The sequence below is a fragment of the Pagrus major genome, chromosome 12 (genome assembly GCF_040436345.1).
Source record: "Pagrus major chromosome 12, Pma_NU_1.0".
In the NCBI taxonomy this organism is placed as follows: domain Eukaryota; kingdom Metazoa; phylum Chordata; class Actinopteri; order Spariformes; family Sparidae; genus Pagrus; species Pagrus major.
Genome location: NC_133226.1, coordinates 5259713 through 5273349, shown reverse-complemented (window position 1 = coordinate 5273349; position 13637 = coordinate 5259713). Strand labels below are relative to the sequence as shown.

At 40.2% G+C, this 13637-nt stretch overlaps 1 protein-coding gene across 1 annotated transcript in view; it reads right to left on the bottom strand.

The window, feature by feature from the left end:
* LOC141006446 (uncharacterized) overlaps window positions 1-13324 on the bottom strand; it is a 55917-nt gene extending 42593 nt beyond the window's left edge. Inside the window, exon 1 of the mRNA XM_073478657.1 lies at window positions 13155-13324. The gene's annotated coding sequence lies outside the window, so the exon portion shown is untranslated. The remainder of the gene's footprint in view (window positions 1-13154) is intronic.
* Window positions 13325-13637: the final 313 nt, after the last annotated feature.

Sequence of the window (13637 nt, the reverse complement as noted above, 5' to 3'; positions counted from 1 at the left end):
AGACTGATTAATAGCATGTTTTCACTGCATACAGGAATTACCACAGGTTATTTTAGGCTGGCACAACATGGCTCTCAACACCGCTCAGCCACATCCCAACGCACGCACACACACATACGCACACACACACACACACACACACACACACACACACACACACACACACACACACACACAGGTGTGCAGAGCTGAGTTTACAACCTGTTTACAATAAGCTCCTTCCAAACACTCACTGACAACAAAAGCCAGAATGTCTCTGAGCTGTCATTTTTTCAGACAGACGGGAAGATATATAGTGCAGAGGAAAGACACACATTCAAGCAGACAGGTATAAGGTCACATAGTTGCATGACTACGGCAAAAACATAGCCGAGCATGCTACTGAATGTATAATTGTCTATACTTTTGTTTTAACATTCACAGATGACCGTGACCATATATTAATGTATGGACTGTAATTCCTCTGACTCATCGAAGCTTACACTGAAAACCAAACTTTTTTCGTCTCTTACAGGAAGCCATCAAGCCAGTGACAAGTGGAGTGAGACGGCTGTTGTCAAGGATACAGGCAGTCTGGTGTACATTCTAAACACAGATGCAGGCGTGACAGGACGAGTGCTGCTTAAGAATAAAGTTGACAGTTCTGTTTTCTTCAGACACAAGGTCTGAGATAGGATAAGACACGAGTTTAGGAATTGCGTCTGTAATAGGCAAAAAGGATTTTTTCTCTTTGCAACTTTGTAATAAGAGGAGCAGGTAGGAAATATTTCTCTCATGAGGCCCAAGGTCACAGTGAATTGGCGACAACCAAAGTCTCCTCAAAGTTTCCTCAATCAATAAAGTTTATCTGTATTGGAAAAAGCAGCTTTTATTGCCAAACCTCCTTAACAATAGCAGTAGCAGACCAAATAATTTTCTTATATTACAAATGGGTCACTTTAAAAGGCAATGACAGCAGATCCATTATGTCGTTTAGGTCTGACAACTCTATAGTGGGGGATTCTACAACAGATAATGTGATCGTAATTACAAGTTTCCAAATTGTATATGGTGTTCATGTCAATATCCAAGTTGCAATTGACACTGGTGAACACAGATTTTTCTAAATGTTTAGATCTAATATTTAAATAAAAATAAAAATTTAAATGGTACAGTGCTATAATAACTATGAACAGCACTTTCAACCTTCATGTGACCCACATACAAGTCATGCGTTCACACCATGAGTGGTGTGAACGCTTGCATGTTGTAAAAACATGAATCTGACAAAACTACAATGACACTTCAAATCATTAAATCTATCTGCTCTGAAATGAGGTAGAAACTGAAAACAACAAACACGTTCTAATTGTATAAAAATGTCAGTACCTCTCTAATGTGTATAAAAACATGATGTGGGCATGCAGACAGACAGACAGTGGAGTAGAAAGGCGTGTAGATCGTGAAAACTTTCAAAGTCTTTCACTTTCTCATCTCTTCATTTACTTCCATAACTAGAACATCGACAAAAACAACAACAACACCCACTCTCCAAGCACTGCAGCTCCCACCCAGCACCCACCCAGCCTTCACCCACTCGGCCCTCCGACGAGGCTTAATGAGTAATAAGCACTGGGTGACCACAGTCTTGGAGTCAAGCCAACTTTCCCAGATGCCAAATTGAAGCCTGGAGGTACTGCATAATGCAAAACAACACTCATTAAAACTTGGAGGAAAAAAACAAGGAGCTATAAAATGCAAAAATGCACTAAGATGCATTTCAGGAGTAGCTCAGTGGCAGTTTTTAAATGACTGAGATGAATAATTAGGACTCTCAGGCGTCCATTAGCAGGAGAAATTACAAGATGCAGAAAATGGGCTCCAAAATACACTCATGACCCGAAAATCTAAACCGTTTGGCCTGAACATTATGGTAAGGTGGGGAATGTGAGCGTTTGAAAGGCTGATGAAATGGGATGAAAGGAAAAAAACGAGGCTTTCAGTGCAGAAATATATTGAGAAGCCTCCTGACGAGTTCAGAGAGATAATGCGTCAGTTTCCAGTTGAAAACAGGAATAAGTGTATGTGTTTTGGAAAAGGGAATTTAAGGGCTGTAAAATAAGACTAAACATTGATCCTATCATGGCAAAATAAGACACAATAAAACAAATATATATGTGTGTTCAAGTTTCCCCTGCATCAGACTGCATGTATGATAGTTCTGAGTACTGTATGTACTTTTATATCAGCCCAGTCGCCAGAATAAAATGTTGTAAGTTAACCTTGTGCTAATCCCCAATACCTTCACATTTGTGCACGTCATTGGATCCTCAACATATTGAAATTTCTACAATACATGTCACATTCGCACTGGTTATTTTTTTAAGGCGACCTCGGAACAATTTCCAGAGTTTGTGGCACCAAAAAAAGGATATTTTTCACAGGAAAACAGGGCATCTCAGCTTTGCTTATTGAGGCAAAAGCAGGTATTTTGAGCCGAAACATGATGTTTTCCTAACAAAGTGTTTTTTATGCCAAACCTAACCAGAGCATGAGCGCAGCAGTTCCACAATATAAAACCGAACCGTTCCAACATAGAGAAACGTAAAATTTTCATATATCTGTGGTTTGCAAAAATTTACTTTGACAACATGTAGTCTGGTGATAAGCCTTATTTATATTCTATATAACTCAAAAATGCATACCACAATCTTGTTAGAATGAGCTGACAACAAAAACACATTTGTGTTTGTGTGTAAATCTGTAAATCTTGGAACAGATGTTACGATAATTGAAACCTCCAAAGAATAATAACCTATTTAGTATTGACAGCAGCCCATTTAAAACCAAGGACAACCCCACAAACAAGTAAACTATGCTGGGTTTGGTCTTGTGGGAAACCTCCCTAAATCTCATGACCATTCAGAAGAGAACTGAGTTTGTTGAATCTTTTGGATAAGACTGGTGGGTATGGGTATTCTTGGAAGTATGGCCTTATGGTCTAAATACTGTATAAAGTACCATAAATCTGTAAAGTTCAATGCATTCCAGGAGTTGTTTCATGTAGACGTGCTCCTGCTTCTGATTTAGAAAAGGCCATGTTGTACATTAACAATAGCTCTTTGTGAGGGTTGTGTTCTTTCATGGATTTTTTTCCCCTTCAGCTTCATATCAGCATTTTAAAACGTGTTCTTTCAGGCCGTTAAAGATTATATCTAAAAGGGTTTTTTAAAACGTTGACTCCTCTGTGATTTGTGCAGATAATGCTGCATGTCAGTAACAGCAGGATCCTCATGAGACTTCCCCTAAACACCCGTTTCTCACTTGCTGATGAATTAGAGGCCATACTGAAATTAATTTTTGTTCACACTCGTCGTCTCCCTCAAGAACACATTTTTTCTCCTGTGATGATTATGACGGACTAAATGATCAAAGCTGACAGAATCTACATAGATCCACCAGAGATCCACGAAGACCTCGAACTTAAGACCGATAAAGACCCCTCATGATCTCCAATATGTGTTAAAGTAGTCATCTGGTATTATTCTCCACTTTTGTTGTCAAGACTGCCCAAATATCACATGGGTCAGCTGTAGTGGCTATCACCGGTCGTCCTCACTACCCACTTCTGGTTGCTTCCAAACAAACTGTACCTGCTTCCCTTCAGAAGAGCTCAGCACAGACCCACAGGTGAGTGGTCCCAGGCTTTTCTGTCTTACAACACCTGAACGAAGGTATAAAGACAATGCACTGTACAATCAATAAAAGCAGACAATCTTATGAAAAACGCGCTGAAACCTGTGGTCCTGGAACACACTGTGAGACACATGCACAGCCTGTTCATTTACAGCTCTGATGAAATTTGAATTAAGTAAGACATTGTATTTTCTCAACATGAGAGAAGAACAAATGGATGATGCAAGATGACAACCTGTCTTTACTTGTATTTTCTCCTATTTATATTATCACTGCTACAATTAACCCGGTATTCACCACACAATCTGATAGGCCTCAACATTAATATCCTCTTCACAGACTGTGGTTTGATTGTACTCACACAGCTCATCTCACACAGTGTGTCATTCAGTGAACTGCTATTATCGACAACTGTCAACAAAGTCATGTCTATGCCTTTTTGTCAGTTTTCATTAAAGGCTGAATATGTCTCAACAAAGGACTACTATTTCTAGGCAGTCAAAACACTTCACACACATTACATCATTGCAATGCGATCCCTGCAGGAGGAATATCAGTGAAAGGTATATTTCTGCCAGAGCTGTTTATCAGATTAGATAAGGACATACCAACATCCTCCCTTCCCCTGCCTGTATTAAAAACTGATAACTGAAATACACAACAGCACAATGTTATGGCCACAACAAACATCACAGTTAACAAGAAGTCCTATACAGAAGGGTTAGTCGGCCATGTCATCACACAGACAGAGAGACAGACAGACAGACAGACTGACAGACAAATGGAAATGTTCAAGTGTGTGATGTTACCATTCCAAACAGTTTTGCGTGTGTGTTACCTTCCATTCCAGCCTCACACCCTCATTGCTAAAATACCTGCCACCTTCCTACCCGTGATTCATTGTCTGCAACATTCCAGCACACTCAGTCAGAATTGTGTGTGCTTCTGCTACATGTCCGAATGATATCGCCATGTGCGACGCTGGCTGCAACAGATCGTGTTTTCAGGATGTTCTTTACCAAGTTTATCCACAGTCTGAGAAAAGAAAACCATCCACACATCATGTGACCCACACAACCCTTTTGATGAGTCACAGTGGGCCTCATGGTACCAGTATAGTCTACTGTGATGAGTGATCGAAGTCATGTAAACACTATACGGTTCAGGATGTTGAGTGATACCAGACACAGTGTGTGCAGTAACATCCTCTCTGTGAAATGAAATAGCTGTTCTCAGGTGAAAGAATAAATACCAACACTATCAGGGCACTGAGCCCAGAGCTTCATGTTAACAACTTAGCATTCAGCATCTAAGGTTTTAGAAGCTCCATAACAATTTGAAGTATTTTTAGCGTCAGGACGCTTCAGCATATCAATTTAGCATTCATACATGCTAGAACTGTAGCATTTGTTGTGTGGACTTCATAAGGAAGCTGAGAACAAAAGCCATGCTTCCAAATATTACTTTAATGCCGTTATCTTGAGATCACGTGTGGTTAAAACCAGCTTCTTTATCTCGAAATTATGAGTAAATCAACCCGTCATCGTGAGAAAACAAAAAGTGATTTCCTCTTATTACTGAAAGTGTCAGAAAAAGGCCATGGTATGCTGGCATGATGGCTCTTGACAACTGTGGCATCTAATTTAAGCTATAATGTTGGATCAAGGAGTGCCCATTACTTTTCAATGCATCACACTTTAGCCATTTACCTCAGTAGATTTACAGCAAGCTCAATGCTAACACTTTAGCATTCGCTGTGTTGAGTTATACTAAGCCCCAACTAAAAATGTCATTCATTATATTGTGATAGCAAGCTCGCTAACCCTTTAGTCTTCACTATGCTGATTTATACAGTAGCAAGCTTCATGCTAACAATTCAGCATCCAAGCTAATAAAAAGCTTCAAGTGCTGTTTTTTTGTCATATAGCGTGAAAGCAAGCTCCATGCTAATACTTTATCTAGCTGTGTTGCTTTAGATTTACACTTACATTTACTCAACATGTGTTGCAAAACCTTTTATTTTTCTCTTTCTTTGATTACATCATTTTCATTCATTACCTTTTCTACATAAATTGATCCTAAAATTGGTTAGTTAATCAATTAGGTTAATTTTTAGAAAACCATTAGTAGTAGGTGTGTGTGTGTACAGTCATTAGTACTAAAGTATTCAGCTAAACATTTTATTACTGCTGATAATCAACAGAAAATAAATCTCAAACTGATTTTGACAATTGTCCCTTTAGAATATAGAAACAGCAGTTTGACGTCAGGGTTGTACCATGGAGCGCAGTGACTAATGAACCACACAGAGATGGGTTTTGTTTTTGTTTTTTTGAGGTTTATGGGAACTTTCTACTGCTATACATGAATTCCATTGCGTTAATGATTGATGGGTGCCAGATGCCACCTCGGGGTGTTCCTCATACCAGACGTCTTGACATTTATATCATAATAGAAATGAATGTGGCATACAATAGACGGCTTGTTCAGTAAAACTTTGAGGCGACACAGGCTTAATACTTTATAGAGCCAAGATCATGTTCCTGCTTTAATTCCTTCAAACTGAGACCTACAAACGGGCAGAGGGAGTGAACAGTGTCAAAACAGCCATATCCTCAGTGACCACTGAAACCCTGTTGGTTTTGGCCTTTAGAAAACAGGAATTATCTATTACCATACCACACTTCATGTCATTTCAGACACTTGTGACCACTGGATCCACCACTGGAACACATTTACATTAAGATAAGGTGATATAATTTACATGTCCATTAAGCATTGTTATTAGAAACTGTCATAAGAGCAAAATCCCCTTTGAACAAGTGCTTAAAACCTAACTGAAAATTTAGGACTTCAGTCTCTTTAAGAAAATAACAATTGTACTGCTCATTATTTTTAAGATTTCACATTAGGGACTTAGAACATGCAATTATCATTATTATTACTATTATTCATCTCCGAGCTCCACAGAGAGCAGGTCTAATGGTTTTCATAGTACTGGAATCTACTGTATGTCTGTGATCTCTTCTGCAAACATGAAAGGAACGGAGAGAAGAGAATAAAGGCAAACAGACACAGACATATTTCTCTCCTTGTAAGCCATCCGGACAGCTGACAGACACACAGACAGACAACACCCTGAACAAAAACGCATCACACGGCAATGGAAGTACACTGCGACGTGATAACACACACTTGTCTTTGTGTCATAGTGAGAAAATGTCAGTGACTGTGCACTTTTTTGATCCCTTGAAGTGAAAACTACTCCTGTCTCTGGATCACGGTTTAGTTAAGTATTCATATTGAACATATGTGAAAAATGTTTACTGTCAAGATTAAAGGAATGACACTAAATATATAAAAACTTTAGTGTGCATGGATCCAAAGTGCTGCATTATATAGATATATATTCTGTATTTAAGGGATGTCTGAGGTTTGTAAGGATCTTCAGTGTTCAGAGAAAAACATGATCAGCTTCGTTTCCAAGATACCACAGAAGTAGAAGTGTTTATTTGTCGAAGTATGTGTATGTCTGTCTGAATATATAGTCTATCAACGAGGTGACGGGGCACAACAAGTCACAACCGTTCACATTTTTGACATCAGACGTGTACAGTATGCGTGTTTGTTAAAGCCAAGCCTGAGATCATCATTCTACTTTTATGACATAACTAAATGCTAAGCTGGTGGAGGTTTCGGTAGATGGGAACACACACACACCCATGGTCACACACACACACACACACACACACACACACACACACACACACAGACAGAGAGAAGCTTTCAGAAAACAATGACATCATTTATCGAAAGTGTCAATTATAGAGCCCTAATAAACTGGAATAATTAACCCCTTACTTTCTGTCTGAATAGCAGCAGATATAACTGTGCCAATTTTCAGTATTCTTGTGTTGCTTCATATGAATTGTGTAATTCTCGTTCTTTAAAACATCATCCTCATGCTGATTTTTAATTAGCATTCCACCTAAGTGTTGACTGGCTTTGAACTGTATCTGAATGCATTTCTTTTATATTAATGTAAGTTTTACTTATCAAATGAGCAACTTTTATAGCGATGACTGGGGGCCTGCCTCATACACTGTACCCAGTTTTTCTTAATATATCTATGGGTAATGCATGTAACCCTGGCAACAATATGACGCTTTAAGACCTGAAACCGGCTGCACCATATGTCCCACAGTTTAAACTTAACCGAGTTATGATGCAAGTCTTTAGCCAGTGGAGCTTTACAAATTAAGTTAGAACGGGTTGCATCACATATATTATCTTCAAAGTGTTACTGCATACTGTTAACTGAATTAGCTAACTGACAGAACTAACATTAGTGCTAATATATGACCCATTAAGACTGAGGAGTAAGGCTTCTCAGGCGGTGTTAAGCGAGGCTGCAGTGGCGCTTCATCTAGAGATTTGGATCCTCGCCCATCTTTACCGCGACACGCATGTGGTTCTCGGCTAAAATATCGATATCATACCAGCGTTTCACTACAGTTTTAATGTCTGTATCTGCAGAATATATCACAGACATGAAGTGAGTACACACTACAGGTGAAGAGCAGCAGCAACTTTTCCTGTGCACTCTCGTTATCCTTTTCTCCCTCCCTCCCTCTCTTTCCCCCTCCCTCTTTCTCGCTCTTTGAACGGGGGTAAAGGAAAATCACATCATCATCAAACAGAGAGGGCAGACAGGAGCCGCGCTGCAGCAGCAACGCTGCCAATGTGACCACAAACACATGAGTGAGCAGCTCAGCAACGCAACTGCCACGCACTACAAAAGCATCCTGTGTGGGCAGACTGTTAGGCCTACAAGCTGGGACATTCTTAAGTACCACAGCAATCTGATTCAGTTATTTACTAGTTTGAAACTAGTAGTTACTAAGAACTAAGGAAAGACTTATGACTAGCTGGTGCAACCCAGTCCTTGCTGCGCCATCAGCTAGGAAGCTTGTTAGCTGAGAGAGATTTTGACCCCTTCAGTAACTCTTTATTTTATTGAACTATGTAACAGATAAAATAGAGAGAGACTCTGAGTGCTATTGTGACTGACCAGTGACAGCATGTTCCTGGCTGGATTGTAAGTTAGCAATTAGCTCGCTAGCTTCAGTTAGCGAGTTTGGCAATTCTGCAAAAAAGTCAGTGTCAGCAGCAAGCATCTAGAACCACATAGTTTCTAAAATGTTGTATCTAGAAAAATGTTAACTTGTTGCACAGTAATAATACTGAAACCTGGGTTGTGTATAGACAGTGCATCAAAAATTCTGCTACTCAGGGCTAAGAAGAAAATACCCTATCCATTGGCATACATGATCACTCACACCTTTTACATGTCTCTATTGGCAAGTGTGTGTGAGAGACTGTGTGTGTGTGTGTGTATCTCTCTTTCACCTCCCCACTCACTCACACACACACACACACACAGAGATAGAGAAAGAGAGAGAGAGACACAGAGAGAGAGAGGTGGGTGTGTGCTGGGCAAAACTGTGAGAGAGAACAGTCATGTTTTCTGGTCGGTCTGGTTGGTTAACTGGGCCGGAGTCAAGGCAAAGAATGCAGCCCCATTAAAACACATTAAAGAGAGAAAGAGGGTGTGTGTCAGTGTGGGAGAGAGAGCTGGAGGACGATAAACAGATACATTGTTGGACACTATCCACTGTCAGAAAATAAAATTTGCTGTCCGAAGTCTTCATGTCCTGCAGATAGAGATTATTTGAATTTAAAAGAGTGACAGGAGGAAAGACTGCAATGACCAAAGGAAATGCAAGAGGTGTGAAGAAATAAAGAGAAACGAGATGTGAGTGGTCAGGGTTAAAGTGAAAGAGAGGTATGAGGAAATGTGGGAATGTATGAGAGGAGAGAAAAAAGAATGAGGAAGAGAGGCAGGGAAATGTGCTCCTCACCGCTAGGTGTGTTTGTGGGTAAACTGAAGAAGTTATTGATCACTTGTGGCCACTACCAGTCGGTTTTAGAAGAGTGAGGAGTCAGCAGTCAATGGCAGCAGTCAGTTAAAAAGATTTTTCAAAAACTGTAAATCACTGCAACCTCCAAAAGTCCTCGCGTATGATCATAAATGTTCGCAAAAACAGTGGCTGATTGGGCCAGTCGTGTGTAAGAACAGACAGATCACACATACATACACAAAAACAAACACAAACACATAACCCCTCCAGACTCACGCCACGTGGAGATAAATATTTTGACGCTTTTCTGTGCAAACCAGATGACTTTTACAGCCAGTGTCAGGTGTAAATGATTAGGACTAATAAATCACTGCCAAGGAGGTAGAGGTCATGCAGCAGGTTTCAAGCAGGTGTGGCAGTACATAGACTTAGAGATATAGAAGATCAGCATCGTGTGATAGGTAAATCAATTATATTAAAAAAAACTAGATATAAATTACTCAAAATATAAATAATAAAAATTGCAAAATATTCAGTTGCCGGGGAAATAACAGGGGGAAAAAACAGACAAGTTAACAAAAGGGGGGCACAGCAGAAGAGAGAAAAAAGTGACAATCAAGAGACACGATAGAAGACAAAGAGAAGGAGAGAGTGAGAAAGTGAGAGGGAGAAACAGACAACTAGAGCAGAAAAAGATGGACAGTGAGATAAAGAGGAGGAACAAAGAAAGAGAAGAGCCGCAGGCGAAGTGTTCGAGATGCTAACAGCTAATTTGAAGTCGGGGGTTTTGGCATTCTTTTGCCAAAACACTTGCATGCATGACTGACTCCTCTGTTTGCTTTAGAAGTCAGTGAGACAACAGCGTCACAACACTGTTATACATGCAGGATGCAGGAAGGCAGCATAGGGACAGTCAGCTAACGTACACATCTCAACGAGTCCACAGGACTGTTTTCATGTGCAGTATTTGAAACACGGGGCGGGCACTCTTTTCCCTTAAAACACTTCAACATGCATATCTGTGAGAGATCATTGCAAAAAATGTGTATATCGGTATATATAACTCCCTATTATCAGCAATGGCTGAGTATGGGTCAGGCTCAAGTGGCAATTTTTAAGTGACTCCTCTCTCATAAGTAATTTGATTCATTGTTAATATTTTAAAAATGTGATTAATGGAGCAATAACAGTTCCAAGATTTCCTCGATTTTATATCACGACTGACTGGAAACCACATCAGTTTTTATTTAACGAAAGAACAACTGTGAACAGTGAAACAGTATTTCCCAGAACAGCACTCAGACTTCTGCAGTCTTCTGGATTTTCCCAGGAAACAATCAAAATAGTGACACTATTTGGCAGCCGACATACAGCGACCGGGTGAAAACCTTTCCTACATTACAAAACATCATTGCCAGAGAATTAATGCAAACTGTCACCATCAGTGAACAGTTACCCCACTTGCTGTTTCGTCCAAACACATGAGGGCTGTAACCCTGTCAAGGTTAGAGGTGCACACAAACATGGTCTTGTCAGGTAGTGTTATTGTTATAATTTACTAATGACTGACACTGTGGCTCCATGTGGAGCCGGTGTAAATGACATTACGGCCCTCCGCCCAGCTGGAATAAAGATAACGTCTCCTTTCTGCGACTCTCTTATCGGAGCACAGTGCAGAGTACAGCCGGACTCGCCCTTTGATTGAGCTCAGAGTGGCAAACACACACAAGAAAGATGTTTCATCATCGTAGGAGTTTAATTATCAGCGCTTATTTAATTGCCACAAGTTTGGTCCTGCACAGATTTGTCAGGAGGTTTAAAGCTTAAGTAATATTGAGTGAAACATCTGCATCAACTGAACAACTGGGTGACAATGACAACTAAATACAACAGTCATATTTCTATAGTGCTTTATGGCGAGTTATTTAGTTTTTATGGGTTATTTCCTCCTAGAGGTGGACCATCCTGTAAGGTTAATTTAATAACTTAGAGTAAATCTGTTCTACTACTCTAAATGGCCAAAAGTATGCGGACACTCATTTCAGCCAAGGTCTAACTGATTTCAAGATCCCTCACATATACTGTATAGGCTCCAGTCCTGTGGGGAGGCTTTCTACTCCAGTTCATCCCAAAGCTGTTGTATGGGGCTGAGGTCTCTGCAGGCCAGTCCAGTTCTTCTACCCCACACTGGGAAAACCCTTTTTTTAAAAGCTGGAAACACCCTCTTGTCTAAAATATCACAAAATGCCGAAGCATTAATATTTCCTTACATGGGAAACCCAGGGAGCAAAACCAGGAACACAGCACAGATACACAGATGTTGTATAAAGCACCAAAAAGTCATACTTATGTAAAAGTAAAGATATTGTGGTCAAATATAACTTTGGTAAAAGTAAAAAGCTAGCCATACAAATATAACTTGAGTGAAAGTCTTAAAGTATCTGATATTAAAAGTATCAACAGTACAAGTAAAACTACATTATACACAGTATTTACATACACTAGGGGTGCAGTACCAAGCTAGTCAGCGACTAACATAGAGCAGACAGACCAGAGTGAGACACTGATATCGTTATTGTAAATTATCCCATGCGATAATCGTGCTGTGAAAACCTGATATCCTGACAAACCTATTATATAGATTATTGGCATGGCCAATTATCGGATCCAATATTCAGCATTTTCTGATTATTTTATCAGATTGTAGATAAAATAAATTAATTTAAAAATGTGCTACTCTGGCTCTGATGCTGCATGCAGTCTGCAAAGTAACTAGTAACTACAGAGAAATGTAGTGGAGTAAAAAGAACAATATTTGCCTCAAAAATGCGGTTGAGTGGGAGTATCAACTGGCTGAAAATGAAAATACCCAAGTAAAGCATTCATTTGTACTTGAGTAAACTTCTTCAGTTAACCTCCATCAGTGGACAGACTTGGTTTGCTTGTTGTTAGTTTGGCCACATCACTTTGTAATGTCCTGTAACATTGATATTAATATTCCCCTGTGGACAGTATATTGTTGTACTCACTAGTAATTTGAACACTGGTTTAGTTCAACTGGTTAAGATAAAATATTAAGTTTATTAATATTAGTTACTCATTAGATTTATAATGACTTTATCACAGTTAGGCAACACTGCCAGATTGATTCTACTGTCCTTAGTTACTTTCAGTGCTGTATGAACATTAATCATGTACATTTCTTTATGTTCTCATCTTCATTAGTCATTCCATAAACTCAACACCCTACACATTGTGATGAAACACTGAACTGAGCTGTTACACTTTGTTCTTACTGACAGTTGTGGTGTAAAGTAGTTTCTGTGATTTAACCCTGCAGGTGTCCGCTCAGCTGCTGCCTCTTTTAAAAACCTTTCAGCCACACTACAGTAACTTTTGACTGACTTCGATCAGATTAACTCCGGCTCCAAGAAACGTGCCGTGAACTCACTAAAGTAATCTCAAGAATCCCTGACAGCAGCGGCCTCTGAGTCAGTGACAACAAGTGCAGCGGGGTTAAAATCCAACAAGAGTCCAGGTAAATCATCAGCCTCTTACCTGTCAGCGCTCCCTGCCTCTGCGGTGCTCTGCTGCGAACTGACAGGCTGCTCTGTCCGCCTGACAGGAGGGTTCGCCTCGTGGGCGGGTCCAGCTACACCTGCCGCACACCTGCGTGCGTTAATGGGCGCGCGCGCACGACGCCGCTGACGTACGCTGAATAGTTGTCGCTTTACCTGTCCGCCTGCGCCTCCTGTCTGGGCTGAAGAACAGGCAGAGGACAGGAGAGGAGAGGAAACTTTACTTCAGAGTGCGGAAGTCCAAGAAAGTTTGAAACTATGTCTCTCTCTCTCTCTCTCTCTCTCTCTCTCTCTCTCTCTCTCTCTCTCTATCACCATGTTTGGAGATGCAGTGTGCCAGTCTCTCACCAAAATGCAACTATTTGAACTATTTCAGGAATGTTCGCCTCCCATGTGGCGTTTTGCGTTCTCACGTCTGATGTCACTGGTGATCTTTATTGAGAAACTTGAGCTGGAAATGCTG